Source organism: Mustela nivalis (genome assembly GCF_964662115.1).
Source record: "Mustela nivalis genome assembly, chromosome: 10".
Lineage (NCBI taxonomy): Eukaryota > Metazoa > Chordata > Mammalia > Carnivora > Mustelidae > Mustela > Mustela nivalis.
Window position 1 is genome coordinate 22,323,933 of NC_139029.1, and position 15,840 is coordinate 22,339,772.

At 52.0% G+C, this 15,840-nt stretch overlaps 1 long non-coding RNA gene across 1 annotated transcript; it reads left to right on the forward strand.

Moving 5' to 3' along the window:
• Positions 1–180: 180 nt before the first annotated feature.
• On the forward strand, positions 181–15,778 carry LOC309841987. The gene is made up of 2 exons (XR_014299430.1): positions 181–388; positions 14,809–15,778. It is a non-coding gene; the product is annotated as an uncharacterized lncRNA (long non-coding RNA).
• Positions 15,779–15,840: the final 62 nt, after the last annotated feature.

A 15,840-nucleotide genomic window follows, 5' to 3' on the forward strand; every position in this document is an offset into this window, starting at 1 on the left:
GAAGCCGGCGGCTGGCGCTCACACGCCAGGCGCAGGCTGCCCATCCCCCGACCCGCCGAGGGGGAGGGGGCAGCCAGTGGCGCCGGGCTCGCCCGCGTCAGCTCGGGTCTCTGGCCTCCGAGTCCCTGCCCGGCGCGGGCAGGACCTGCTCCCTTCCCTGGCCTAAAGGCGCTCTTCGCCATCTGAGAAGGAAGCAACTGGGGGCACAGTGCCCGCGAGGTGGGGTGCGCGCCACGGACATCTTCGTCCCCCACTGTATCCCCGAGTTTGGGGTTAGAGCAGAGATGAGAGATTAGAGGAGAAAGGAAACGCCCTTGGGCTGATGCCCACGCCGGGAAAGCTCTCGCCGACTCTTCGTGGCGCAGGCATCTTGGTCCTCCTTTTGCAGGTGAGGAGTCCTAGGCTCAGCGGGGAGCTAACAAGGTCGCAGGAAATAAGGCGAAGGTTCTTTGGAGCCCAGATTGCAAGCGGGTCTAGGTGGCCCTGGTAGCCGCACTCTCCCGCCACTTCCACTCGCCGGTTGCGGGAAGAGTCACCAGGGGCACCGTGGGCGGATGAGCCGATGAGCTGCCCCTGTGCCCTCCGCCTGTTCAGGGCGAGAGCGTGACCCACCCCGCCGTGCCCTGCGCACGTGCTCGCCCCTCCCTGTGGAATGTCGCCGGCGCGTCTTTCCGCCCTGCGGTGCTCCTCCCCGTCCACCTTGCCAGCGCTTCGGGCTCCTCTGACCTCCACGCGGGGCTATGAGCATTTCATCAGGTCATTTCCCCCCTCTCCTCCTTCAGAAATTCTGGCCGTCCAGCCAGCTCTTACAGGCCCCTGGGCAGCTCCCGACCTGCCGCCCTTCTCTGACCTCTGAACAAGCAAGCAGCTTGCACTTTCACAGAATGTCACTCACCTCCTTGAAAGAGACTCCTGTGTGGTTGACGCTTTACAAATCGCTTTTAATAGATCACCCTGTATTGGTATTTATTTCATGCTCAGGGCTTCAGGTACATTCTAGCGTTGAACTTTCAGAACAAAGTCCACGAAGAAGGTTTTATAATTACTCCTCTTTTATAGATGAGCGGGCTGAAGCTCGGAGGAGCCCATCCATTTCTTAATCTGGCGGTTATTAAAGCGGCCACTTTTTGCCAGGGCTTGGGCTAGGCTTTGGAGAGACAACCACGAATGAGACACACTTGCATCGCTCACTTGGGTGGACTGACACAAGACTAGTGTGGCTCTGAGGGGAGGCCTGTCCTGATCTAGCAATTCAGGGGAGACTTCCAAAGAAGTGAGCGGTAAGCGAATGTCTAACTAATAGGAGGCTCTGCCTAAGAGTGCGGTGCCCAACAGAACCTCAGCCAGGAGAGGTTCACGGGGGTCGCGATGGGGGTCAGCCTGCAGGAGCCACAGCACACTAGCCCCAGGGTCACATGAGTACAGTGTGGCCGACCCTCCTTCCTGGGCCTCTGTTTCTCCATGTGGAGGTGGAAAGCATCTGCCCCTACCTCTGTCTTTCTGGGAAGAAGCCAGGGAGGAAGAGCCCTCCCTTGCCCAAGGTCCTGGTTCTTTGGGGCAGGTCCACTTTCCAGAAGACAGGGGCCTATTTCTGCCAAAGCTGCAGGAACAGGCCTTAGGGCTGGGCATGGAGCCCTGGTGACCTCATTGCGGGAGCAGGTGCAGGGGAGGGTTGGGGGGAGAGGGGAATGGTTTCTAAGTCAAGGTCACAGCCTTTAGACACTGAACCTCCTCTGTCAGGGACTGTGTAGCTGGAGACCCAGGGGCCAGAGTTGTCTTCCTGTGTGGTCCTCACAATGCCGCCAGGGAGAGCTGGACTGGGGCAGGTAGATCTGTGTGTCAGTTCTGATTCCCAGGGGTACTCGCTGTGTGGCTCTGGCCAATTCACTTAAGCCACTTTGAGTCTCAGTTTCATCTTGAAAATGGAAGTAATGACAGTATTTACCCCTTAGAGGTATTTGGGGATCAAATGAGATAATGCATTTAAAATGCTGAGCATGGTGGACCTCGTGCTGGCTGCTGCTGCTGTTACTGTTCCTCTTACCCATGGACGGTGCAGGAGTCTCAGACCTGTTCTCAGCCCTGCCCCTCACCTGCGCCCCCCGCCCCCACCACTGCAGATTGCTTGGCTTCTCTAATCCTCACTTTTCTTACTTCCAAGACAAGATTAGAACCTGCAACAGCGGTGAGGAAGGGGCTGCAGAAATCTTTGGGATGGGTTAAGGTGGACACTGCCAGAAAGTCCTGTGACCTATCGCTAGGGCCCTGCCTCAGCTGAGCAGCATGGAGACCAAGCCCAGACCCACTAGCCTTGCTGCCCTACCACCGTCCCCGCACCAGGCCCAGACCTGGGTCACCAAAGTTGACTCCTAAGCCACACCCTATCTGCTTTCCACTGGGCTTTCGTTAGTGTCCCTCACAAGTGTGCACAGCTTCGCATCTCTCTCGTTACCTGCATCCTTCTTGCCCTGTTCTACTTACCGCCTTTGGGGAATGAGGGGCAAGGGGAGGGAGCATGAGCCCTTCCCTTTTCCTTCCTCTCTCTCTCTCTCTTTATTGCCCTTGGTAGATCCAGATGTGAACACAACATCTGGCAGGCAGCAGGACCAGTCCCTGCCAAGAGCAGCATCTCCCCAGCCCTCCCCCTGTGGTGATGTCACTGTTCTGTGTTTCCACGGCAACCACAGGCTGGGAAGATGGAGAAGAGGAGAGCTGAGTAACCATGAGAGAGCCAATGAGAGGGGCCAGCTGTACCGGGTGATCCATGGGGCCATGAGGCGGGGCGACGGGAGGGTGGGGAGGCCTACTCAGCATCTCCAGCTCTTCCCAGGACCCTCCCTGCCACCTGGATGCCTCCAATAGGGGATGTGCTGCTGGCCTGGGGAGAAATGTGGGAGGTAGAGGCCAACGAGGCTGAGCTGGAACCTCCACTGACCCAGGGACATAGAGACCCTCCCCCCAACCTCCGCTTTGGCCCTTCAGGGCCTAAGTCTGTGGATGCTGACTGCCCCCATCCCACTCCACCCCCAGTTCCTGCAACTGGGAATTTTTTTCTTTGAATGGTAATGGTGGTGTGGCTCTCTGCTGTGGAAATCAAGTTCTCAACCCTTTTCTCCACACCTTCCACTGCCTCCCCTCGGGCATGATGGGTTCAGAAGCAGCAACTTTGGAAAGAAGTCTGGTTCTACGTCTCAAACCGAGTGAGTCTCACTCCAGAGCCCCTAAAGCTAGAGAGGAGATTCCCTCACTCGTTCAGTCATTCATCTCTTCATTCAATATTCCATATACTCATTCATTCATTCATTCATTCATTCAATAATCCATATACTTACCAGCCACTTAGCTAGCTAGTCCCTTCCCCTTCCTCTCCTTTCCTCCCAAATGGAAAAAGGCCATCTACTCTCAGGGTTGGCGTGAAGATTAAAAGAGGTAACCTAACACACACAAATACTCAATGAAGGGTGAGTCCTTTCTCCCTCTGGGTGTCCCCAGGGCCGCTGTCCCAGAGATACACATGACCCAGCCAAGGCCCTATGAGACATTGAATCAATAGCAAAGTATCCAAGTCTATCTCTGTCTCCTCACTTCGGTCACGGAGTGCCTTTAGCGACCATAGAGAGGTTTCCACATCTCTCCCTTTCTCTCTCTTTAAATAATGCATCCATTTCACCCATCTTGGTTGAGTACCCCCTGTGCCCAGGCACTGTGCTGGGTGCAGTGGGGACCCAGAGGAGAGCCACAGCCCCCGCCCTCCCTGAGCTCACTGCGTAGGGGGATTGCAGCCACTGTGGCAGGAATGCAGTGTTCTTTCTGCCACTAGGAAATCACTTCCTCGTTCCCCAAGAGTTCTAGCTACTCCAAGGCTGAGGGAACAAATGATGGTTAAAGATAGGGATTTACTCAACATCAGTTTTGCTTCTGAGAAGCTGGTGCCCGTGGGGCGTGCTTCCTGGAAGGAGAACAATTGGGGAGGAGAGGGGCCAGCTCAGAGTGTCCGAGCAGGCTCCTCTGCTTTCCCAGAAACTGGCTGTCCTCCGTTTTAGCAGAGTAAAGGCCAAGCTCTTCCGCCTTGCTTCATCCGTTTCATTAGTCAAATTTATTACTGAAATCCTGTTCCAAGAATAGTGGCTGGCAGATAGTAGGTGTAAATGAATAAATAGTGAATGAAAGAATGAGTGAATGAACGAATGAATTAGTATATGGGATATTGGATGAATGAATGAATGAGTATATGGACTTTTGAATGAATACATGAATGAGGGAATGAGGGAATCTCTCTCCTCTCTAGCTTTAGGGGCTCTGGAATGAGACTCACTTGGTTTCTGGTCCTGGGCCTTACTTACAGACCAGCTCTTGACCTTGGGCAAGTCATTGCCTCTCTGATTCGGTGTTTCTTATCTGAAAAAGAGCACATCACAATTCCTGCCCATGGGCCTCCCAAGGACTCTGAGAAGATAAGGTAGGATAAGCTTGGGAATGCAGTCCGAAGACTCATTGTTTCTCTGCTCAGCCTCCCTCTGGGTAGGCGAGGTGCATGATCCTCCACAGCCCCCAGGCTCTGCACGCCACCCCCCTACCTCCCCTCCCCAGCCTCTGGACGCCCTCCACACTGCAGGCACTCTGCCCTTCTGTATCTCAAGCGGGTGCCTGTTTGGGTCTCATGTTCACCTGGAGTACTCTACCTCCTCAGCTGTTACTCCTTTAGTAACTCCTGCTCACTCTTGAGCTTAAGAAGCCCCATCCTTCCTATTAGAACCCTGACCCTATTTTCATGTGGTCCACTCAGCTCCAAGTCTGCCTTTCCTATTAACACCGGAAGCCCTGTGACGGCTGGGACCCAGTCGGTGTGGCCGTCTGCCATGTCCGCAGAGCCTAGTACAGGGCCTGGCACGGATCTGGGGAGCAGACACATAGTCTCTCCAGAGCAAAGAAAACCACTTGTCCTCGTCAGAGCACTCTGTTTGAAAATTCTGCCCCTGGCCCTCCTTTCCTATGACTCTTAACTTTTCTCCTGTTGAAGTATCTGTCTTCTATCCTCTTTTTCACTCCATCTCTAAGGATCATGAGACTGGGTCATGTCCAGTGGGGGTAGGGCTCCAAGTGCTCCCAAGTGAGAACTGCCTTTCTGGGCACATAGGTATAGCCAGAATCTCAACTGTAGCATGCGCTCTCTCTCTCTCTCTTTTTTTTAAATTAACATATAATGTACTATTTGTTTCAGGGGTACAGGTCTGTGAATCATCAGTCTTCCACAATTCACAGCACTCACCATAGCACATACCTTCCCCAATGTCCATCACCCAGCCAACCCATCTCTCCCTCGCCCCTCCCCTCCAGCAACCCTCAGCTTGTTTCCTGAGACCAAGAGTTTCTTAAGGTTGTCTCCCTCTCTGCTTTCTTCTTGTTTCATTTTTCCCTCCCTTTCCCTATTGTCCTCTGTCTTGTTTCTCAAATTCCTCAAATTGGTGAGATCATATGATAATTGTCTTTCTCTGATTGATTTATTTTGCTTAGCATAATACCTTCTAGTTCCATCCATGTTGTTGCATATGGCAAGATTTTGGGGTTTTTTGATGGCTGCGTAGTATTCCAGTGTATGTGTATACCACATCTTTATCCATTCATCTGTTGAGGGACATCTAGGCTCTTTCTGTAGTTTGGCTATTGTGGACATTGCTGCTATAAACCCGGGTGCACATGCCCCTTTGGATCATTACATTTGTATCTTTAGGGTAAATACCCAGTAGTATAGTATGATTGCTGGGTCATAGGGTAGCTCTATTTTCAACTTTTTGAGGAACCTCCGTACCGTTTTCCAGAGTGGTTGCACCAGCTTGCATTCCCACCAACAGTGTAGGAGGGTTCCCCTTTCTCCACATCCTCACCAACATCTGTCGTTTCCTGACTGGTTGATTTTAGCCATTCTGATTGGTGTGAGGTGGTATCTCATTGTGGTTTTAATTTGTATTTCCCAGGTACTGAGTGATGTGGAGCACTTTTTCATGTGTCTTTTGGCCATTTGGATGTCTTCTTTGCAGAAATGTCTGTTCATGTCTTCTGCCCATTTCTTGACTGGATTGTTCTTTGGGTGCTGAGTTTTATAAGTTCTTTATAGATTTTGGATACTAGCCCTCTATCTGATATGTCATTTGCAAAGATCTTCTCCCATTCTGTTGGTTGTCTTTTGGTTTTGTTGACTGTTTCCTTTGCTGTGCAAAAGCTTTTTATGTTGATGAAGTCCCAATTCTTCATTTTTGCCCTTGCTTCCCTTGCCTTTGGCGATGTTTCTAGGAAGAAGTTGTTGTGGCTGAGGTCAAAGAGGTTGCTGCCTGTGTTCTCCTCAAGGATTCTGGTAGATTCCTGTCTCACATTTAGGTATTTTATCCATTTAGAGTCTATTTTTGTGTATGTGTAAGGAAGTGGTCCAGTTTCATTCTTCTGCATGTGGCTGTCCAATTTTCCCAACACTATTTGTTGAAGAGACTATCTTTTTTCCACTGGAAATTCTTTCCTGCTTTGTCGAAGGTTACTTGGCCATAGAGTTGAGGATCCATTTCTGGGCTCTCTATTCTGTTCCATTGATCTACGTGTCTGTTTTTGTGCTAGTACCATACTGTCTTGATGATTACAGCTTTGTAATAGAGCCTGAAGTCTGGAATTGTGATGCTGCCAACCTTTGTTTTCCTTTTCAACATTCCTCTGGTTATTTGGGGTCTTTTCTGGTTCCATATAAATTTTCAGATTATTTGTTCCATTTCTTTGAAAAAGGTTGATGGTATTTTAATAGGGATTGCATTAAATATGTAGATTGCTCTAGGTAGCATAGACATTTTCACAATATTTTTTCTTCCAACCCATGAGCATGGAACATTTTTCCATTTCTTTGTGTCTTCCTGAATTTCTTTGAGTATTCTGTAGTTTTCTGAGTAAGGTTCTTTGCCTCTTTGCTTAGGTTTATTCCTAAATATCTTAGGTTTTGGGTGCAATTGTACATGGGATTGACTCCTTAATTTCTCTTTCTTCTGTCTTGCTGTTGATGTATAGAAATGCAACTTATTTCTGTGCTGATTTTATATCCTGACACTTCACTGAATTCCTGTTAGAATTCTAGCAGTTTTGGGGTAGAGTCTTTTGGGTTTTCCACATAAAGTATCATATCATCTGGAAAGAGTGAAAGTTTAACTTCTTTGCTGATTTCAGGTGCCTTTTATTTCTTTTTGTTGTCTGATTGCTGAGGCTAGGACTTCTAGTACTGTGTTGAATAGCAATGTGATAGTGGACAGCCCTGCCGTGTTCCTGACCTTAAGGGAAAAGCTCTCATCAACTGTAGGTCTCTCTGTTTTTAAGTTATTATTATTTGTAGTAATGTTTTTATTTTTATTTTTTTAAGTAAACTCTACCTCCAATGTGGGACTTGATCTCATAACCCCAAGATCAAGAGTTGCATGCTCTATGACTGAACCAGCCAGGTGCCCCTACCGTAGTTCTCTTTAGGGACAGCTTCATTCCCTGGAAATAATCAAACCAGATCCCAGCCTTGGGGCTGCCCCTGGCTCCTTCCCCAATGCTCCTCTGTCAGATGGAAAATTAACCTCTGCAAAACTACAAATAATATTAGATTAAAATAATTAAGAAGGGAAACACAATGCTTGTAAAACAGCACTTCACCCCACCCTGAGGTCGGGGGCGGGGGGGGGGGGGTGGTTCTTGTGCCACATGACCTGGCACCAAACAGATGGTTCAGTGGTCACTCCCCAGAGCACACTTCATTCAGGAACAGTTTGCTCAAGATTCTGGAAAGATTCAGACAGCTCCAGACCACCTGAGGAGCCTGGTGTGTGTGGACAGGTGCCCACTGTGTGTCCATAGGTGAGGAGAGCTGATTAGCAAGCCCTGGCAAGAGGCCTGGCAGAGAATGGATCTTGGACTCACGAGGCTGGGGTCAGGTGCTTTCCAGAAAGCAAGTATACACAGGCAAGTCTGTCAGCCTGGCTTTGGCTTCTTCTTCTTCTTCTTTTTTTTTTTTTTTTTGGACCTGGAATCGGGGTTCGCTGCAGCCAATGGGGGACAGCATCTTTGGGCTCTGCAGTAAACAAAGACACCAGATAAGAAAAGGAAGGAGTTACTGGGTGGACTTGGGGATGACCAGGACTGGAGCCTATGGTGAGAGAGTGGGGGATGGGAAAACCAAGAGATTAGAAGGATGGGGCTAGGGTCAGCGGGGTTTGATGGTGGAGGAACGATGGGATTGTTCAGTCCGGGGTAAGAAGAGTCCGGCATGGCATCAGGAGCCAAGGACTGGCTTATGCACGGTCACTCTCTCCACCTGATGAGTCATTGGATGAGCTGTCAGGAGCCAGGAGGAGGAGAAGGTGGAAAGACCACTGACAGGGCAGTTGGGAGACCTAACACCAGCTGTGTGAACTTGACCCGTCCATCTCTCCATGCCTGTTTCCTTTTCTGTGTATTGGAGATAGTAAGGTCTGCCTTGCGAGGCTAGAGGAACGAGATTGTGGGGGGTAGGAGGCTTCACGTGCTGTGCAGCATGGTGCAGGAAACGATCGCTGTCTTATGAAGTGCTGGCACTGGGTTCTGCAACTTGTGGCCTTTAACGCTTTTAACTCTGACAGTAACCCAGTGATTCAGGAACTTTCATTCCCATCCCCTGTTTGCAGATGAGAGCTAGGACTTGGGCCCAGGACCCTGGCCCTAGATCTTGTTCGTCCTACCACTATACCACACTGCCTTTCCCCAAGGCAGTCTTTGCCCTGTCTTGCTCTGTGACCTTGGGCCAGTCTCTTCCTTTCAGTGACCCCAGCTCCATGGCAGGGGGTTGGGCCAGATGAGCCCTTTAGTCCTTCAAGCTCTGGCACTTGGTGGTTTAGGAAGGGAACTTCCAAGTGGGGAAGAGGGTAAGGTAGGGCAAGAACCAGGAGAGGGCAGACTTTTCCAGCATCCCTGCTCCAATCCTGTCGCCTTCTCAGTGGGTAGGCTGGCAGGCTCCCCTTTGCCCTACAAGCTGTGGGGCCAAGGGAGCAGGTGATCCTCAGCCCTAGCCTGAAATACTCACTGGTCACTGAGGGTCACTGAACTCTAAGTGCCAGGACTGTCCACTAACAGGCAAGGCCCATCTGCCTTGGCTAGAGACCCCAGAGGTCAGTAGGGCTGCCTGAGTCATAGCCCTTGGTCTCCACCCCCCCCCCCAACCTCCTCACTGAGGGTCAGTCTATCTGGGGACCAGGCCTGGTTTGGACCCAGGGATGTGGCTATTTCTAGATGCCCTCCCTGTCTCCTTGGCCTGGGCCTCCAGCCAGCTCAGGACATGCACACCCATAGATTCTCTCTCTTCCCCTTTCTCTCATTGAACTTGATGGACGCTGGCTTGGTTCCTCGACCCGTGCTGGGTACCAACAACCAGCAGATGGCCCAAACTTGGTTCCCACTCTTACAGAGAGAGGGGAGAGGTGGACGTGTCTACAGATACTAATACAGAAGGCCTCTCATTGTCCCACATGCAGACTGCCCATGGACCCCTGAAGGCCAGAGGAGGGAGCCACCCACTCTGCCAGGATAGTGAGGAAAGGCTTCGCACAGGAGGTACCCCTTTGGACTGGGTCTTGAAGGTTACATAGGAGTCTGCCAGGTGTGGGGCGAGAAACTGGTGAGGCAGAGGAAGAAGAGACAGTTAAGGACGGATGAGCTTTTCCTGGTGACTGATCTGGAATGAAGGCAGAGGATAAAAATGCCAGGTGCTAAGATGGGAAGGTAGTTTCCTGTCAGCCAGAGAGGAAAAGGCCTTGCCTACCATCAAGGAGGCTGGCCTGTCTTCCAAAGGCCATGGAGAGTCATCGAGGCCTTGAGCAGGGGATTATGAGGACCTGACTCAGATTATGCTAAGAGTTCTCGGCTGTTGTGTGAAGACTGGACCGGACACTGGTCAGTTAGGAGGTTGTGGCAGCTGTCCCAGACTCTCCCCACGCCAGCAGCCAGCAGGTGGGGGGGGGGGTGGACACACCTCTCCTAATTAAAGGCATGACCGGGAAGCCAGACACATCTTCTCTCTTGGCCAGAAATTAGGCACAGGGCCACATCTAGCTGCAAGAAAGACAGGGAAACATGGTCATTACTCTGGCCGGCCTGCAAGTCTGGAAAAGGTGAGGATGGCCATCAGGGGATGGGAGGTCCCTGACACAGTGGTTACAAGTCTTTCTGAAAGCAGGTTTCCTGAGCTGAAATCCTGCCTTACCCCTTACCTGCTTCGTGGGCATGTTACGTACCCTCTCTGTGCCTCCGCCGCTGGCTTAAGTTAGTGTGCCAAGTCTTAGAGTAGAGTCTGGTACATAGTGAGGTCGAGCTGTCTTTAGGTTCTGAGAAAAGAGGATGTTCTGGGGACAGGTTCTGCCTGAGTCCCCTGGTGGAACCCAGATACTGAGGCCGATGTATGGCTGGGGCAGCTGGGACTACCCAGCCCTGCAGACTGGGCCAGGGGTCTGGTTTAGATGAGGCACAGGATGCTGGGACCAGGAGGTACTGGGAAAAGAAAGGTCGACTTTGGAGGGAATTCAAGAACAGATGGCCCAAGAAGAGATACCCCTTGGACTAAGAATTCGCAGAGACGGCCCAGCCGAGAGCTCCTCACAGGACAACAGGAGATGGTAGTTAGCTTGGGGACAAGGGCGCTCGAAGCAGGACTCAGATTGATTGCTGCTCTGTGGCCCCGGGCCTCCAGCCGCCATCACCCCACTCTAGGCCAGGGTCTTCCCACCCAGAAGTGGGGGATCCCTTATCCCTGCTTCCTGCCACATGGCTCTGGAGATTAGACTTTAGTCCTGGCTCTGAAATTGGGCTTCTGCAGGGCTGATTGGCCAGGAGGAGGGGTGGGTCTTGGAAGGTGACCGTGGGGACCCCTCCCAGGAAGGGGGAGCATTGTAGCCCCATCTTGCTGAGCCACTTGCCTGTCCTACCTTCTCCCTCCTTTGGCCTGTGCTCCTCTTCCCAGGCCCCTGGCTAGCCATAAAACAGGGTGGGACCAGAGAGCTAATGTGGGCAGGGCGGGGGTGGTGGGGGGTGGGTAGGGGCGGTGGTGGTGGCAAAGAGCCCAGAAGAGTTTGGGGGATGGACAGAGCAAGCTCGGGGGGGGGGGGGAGAGGGAATGATAAGATTGAGGGAAGATGTGAAGTCTAAAGTGAGGGGCGAGGTGTCTAGAGTTCGCCCGGGAGGGACCCCTTCTCATTCTCCCCACAGCGAGGCCCGGAGGGGGACCTTGCAGGCTCTGTGCCTTAGGCATTTCTCTGTCCCTTCACAGGGCAGCACCTAGGTGCCCCCCAGCAAACTCCAGACTGAGCAGCCTCAGGCCTACATGAAGCAGTGCCCCCAGGTCTCACTTAGGGGATGATGTGAAAGGGAGCCTTGGGGGGACAGAGATGCAGCTGGGCCCCAGGCGAGGCTCCCTCATCTCACCACCTTGCTCTGTGACCTGGGACAAATCACCTGCCCTCTGAGTAATAAGGGGGTGAGGGGCGGGCAGGCCAATGAGGTACTTTTACACCAGAAAGTCCAGTCTTCAAACAAACTTTTAGAGGATGTCCAGGAGATTAAAAAAAAAAAAAAATTTGAGAGGGAGCCTGTTGTACGGAGGGGAGCTGAGAGGGGCCTGGCCCCTGCCCATGTGGACCTGGCAGGGCCCGTGTGAAGAGTGTTGGGCAAATCCCCGGAGCAAATCCTGCTCTAGCTGCAGCCGGGGGGAGTGGTGGGGACTGGTGTTTAGCAGCTGGGCACACAGCAGGTTGCCCTTCTCTCCCTGGGAGCTGGCATCACCCACGAACCCACCTTGGGTCCCTGCGCTGGAGGGAGCGTCCCCAGAGAGAGCCCTCAGTTGCCAGGCTTGGAAGTGCTGAGGAGAGGAGAAATGAGGAGGAACCACGAGACTCAAGACTCGGGGTCAGGAAGCTTCTGGTGCCACCTGGCCAAGTGGTCTAGAGCAGCCTCTGTACCTGCCCGGGTCTCAGTTTCCCCATCTGTATGAGGAGGGATGAGAGCGATGATGTGGGTGTCATCAGACCTGTTCTCATTTGTAGCTGGAAGGAAGATGGGGGCCCGTGGAGACTTCAGAGGCAGTGATGGTGGTTGCAGCGTCCAAGGCGTGGAGGTGGGGTGGGGGGGCAGGGTTGGCAGGATGAGCTCAAACTCCGCCGCTGAGTTGGTGTGGGTTGTCCCCTCTCGGGGCTGCACTATCTCCATTGGTCTGAGTGGACCAGATACTCCCAGATCTAGGAGTCCCGGACTGGAGTCAGAGACTGGGAAGAGGTCTGGAACGGCCGCCCGGGCCAGGGTCCCATTGTGTGGAGTTAGGAGTAGTCATCACAGGGAGGGTGGGTACTGAGGGTAAGGTGGGATGCTAGTGCAGAGGGGAACTTAGGGGTTACAACTTCTTTGGTTTACAGATGGGGAAACTGAAGCCAAGAAGGGCAACCAGATGTCTGAAGTCCCAGAATGGGTTGGAGGCAGAGCTGGGGCCAGAAGCGGGTCTCGTGGCTACCTGTTTCAGCTTTGCCTCACAGGAAGCCCTGATTAGGAGGTGCAGGGACTAGCTTTGTCTGGGAAGTGGGAGACGGACACCTTCCTGACCCTGGGGGTGGGGGAGGGCAGAGATGTTTCCATGACACCAGCTGGAGATTGTGGTGCGCAGCGTGAACTCAGCCAAATGGATACCCCTTCCTCTCCTCTCCCTGCCCTCTCCCCAGGACTGGTGATTTTGTTATTCCCATCTTTCTGCAGGGGCAGGGCTAGGATGCTGTGGGGCATTCGGATTTTGCAGAGACAGTGGGGTGCTGGGGTGAAGGAGTGTGGTTAGGCTGGCGGATGTAGGGAGGACCTGAGGTTGGAGGCTTTCCCTGTGTCTTGGGTGGGGGTGGGGTAGCATTCTGGCCCCCAAGTCCAGAGGAGGACACACCCCAGACGTGCTTATGCAAGCACACACTTACATACATACACGTGGAACCTCATGTGCCCTCCCACACACCAGACACATATACACATATACCCTACCTGTGATTGCTTAGATAATTGGCGGGCCCACTGCAAAGTGAAAATAAGGGCCTCTTGTTAAGAAAAAAATCTAAGAGGGGCACCTGGGTGGGTCAGTGGGTTAAAGCCTCTGCCTTCGGCTCAGGTCATGATCCTAGGGTCTTGGGATCGAGCCCCACATTGGGCTCTCTGCTCAGCGGGGAGCCTGCTCCGCCCTGCCCCTCTGCCTGCCTCTCTGCCTATTTGTGATCTCTGTCTGTCAAATAAATAAATAAAATCTTTTTAAAAATAAATAAATAAATAAAATCTTTTTAAAAATAAAAAAAATCTTTTAAAAATTTTTTTAAATAAATAAAATCTTTTTAAAAAATCCCACTTTAAAAAAAAAGAAAAAGAAAAAAAGAATTTCAAGACGATGACAGCAGAGCCTTAAACCAAGAGCAGAGCCCTTCTGGGCAGAGGGTGTATCAGGGTACACATCCCTGAAGTTGGTCCCGTCCACAGCACATTCAAACCACTCCCTCAGGGACCCACAGTCCCACAGACATCTGGCCAGAGACACACTCACCCAGACAGACATTCGCACCCCAGACACACCACTGCCCCAGCCCCTGTGCTGCTAGAGACTTTCACTGAACCAGAGCCTGTCCCAGCTGGCCAGGTCCAGCCACCCCTAGGCCCTTACACTCATACCTTATCTGGGCTGCCTGCTCTCTCCTGCCCTTTACCCCACACAGCTCCTCCCCCTACACACACCGGCCTGTCTGCTGGCTTGGGAGTGGATGACAGAGAGGACGGTGCTCGCTCCTCCGGACACTCTGCGTGCCTGTCTGCAGGGGTGCAGCAGAGAGTAGAAGGCTAATAATAACCATATAATAATAATAATACTTAAGATATGAACCTTTGCCATGTGCCTGGCACTGTTCTGACACTATAAATACAAACTCATTCAGTTTTAACAACCATACGTGGTAGGGACAGTGATTTTTCTCCATTGGACAAATGAGGAAACTGAGGCACACTAGAATTGTCCCTTGTCTGACATCTCACTAGTAAGGAAGCCGGGATTTGAACCCAGGCCCATGGGCTCCAAAGAGCCTGTTGTGTCGGTTGTTGCCGTGGTTCTGTCTATACCAGGAGTGTGTCAGCCCTGGGGACACAGTGGTTCTGGGGCCCATCCCGGGGAGCTCAGGACCTCTTGTGAAATGAAGGAGAGATGTGATTATGCTGCAGCATCACCTTGACCGGGATCCACGGGCCACCCTGGGAGCCGAAGGATGGTCACCAGATTGCAGAAATAGAGAGGAGTGTCTTCTATTACATCTCAGTATTTAGAAGATGTCTTAGAGGGAGACCTACACCTGTGTTGCCTCTTTACAGACAAAAATGGTCAATTTATCTTAGAGAAAGAGACAGGGGAGGGAGAGAGAAAACCTAAAGCAGACCCCATGCTGAGCTTGGAGCCTCGACTTGGGGCTGGATCCCAGGACCCCGAGATCCGGACCTGAGCTGAAACCCAGAGTGGGAGGCTTAACCAACTGAGCCACCCAGGTGCCCCAGTGACGTAAGTAAGGCATTTTCAGTGACAGCAGGGTAGGCGGTAGGGGAGTGGACAGTGCACGGGGTGGCCTGTTATCCTGAGGACTTCCTCCCTGATGGGAATGAAGAGAAATCCGCCCAGCCGGGGAGTCCTGGGCATCCGCCTGGCCTCACGGGTGATCTCCTCTGATACCCGAGCTGCAGAGCGCCGCCCAGTTCATGCCCCACCCTCCTCCTCCCCAGAGTTGCCCCTCCTGCCTGGGTGGCACTGCCCGCTGAGGCCAGACTGCCTCCTATGACCCCGGTTCTCCACGCCCATGGCCATGACGGATTGGTCCAGAAGAGCCTACCTGATCCCGGCGGGCCAATCAGATCCTTCGCAGATTATGGATCGGCACAGCTGGCTCGAGGCAGTCCCTGACCTAAGAACAGGTAAATTTGTTGACTGTAAAGCAAATGCCTTTACCCTCCCTGCTGTTTGAACAGAAAGAGAAGAATCAGGAAGCTGTGGACTGGCGAGGCTAAGGTGGGGAGGAGCTATGAAGCTTTGCAGAGGCGAGCTCTGGCACTCTGCCTCCCCTACATGGACACTCGAGGTAATTCCTGCTTTGTTTCAATGAGCCTGAGAAACTGCTATTCCTTGCAGTCAAATAGCCTTATTTAAGGTACTTAAGTTGGGAAACGTAAGAAGAATAAGCAGCACAAAGCCCCTGAATGGGTTGATTTTACTGTCCTTGTTGGAAGTGGTGGACCCCGCAGTCCCAGAGCCACCTGTGTCGGGGGCGTGTCCACAATGGGAGCCTGAGGTCATCGGTCTCTTCGTCGGGAAATTACCTACAACGTTTCTTCCCCAAGAAGAAATCCACTTTGAGAAGGACTTTACTAAATTTGGATTTGGATATGTTTAGTGGTATGCTGGTGCATGTTTGACAAGAAATCCAAAGGCGTGCGTTATGTATGTATGTACGTTGCGTGTAAATGTCACTGATAGTAAAGAATGTGTAGCACACAATTTACAAACTACAACACGTTGCATGAACTCTGGACTATAAATTCCACATAGTCCACTGATTTCACAGACTGCTTTTGTCAATTGTTGCCAAAGTCTTGTGTCTCTGGTCCATCTATGGTTGCAGCTCAATCAAAATTTGGGGTGGGGTTGTATTTCAGCCTACTAACTCTACTCCCAATAAATTCTTGTCATTAAATCTGATGTGTGAGCTACTGTTACACTTTATCTCACTCTCCTATGAATGTATTCATTGAACCGAAACC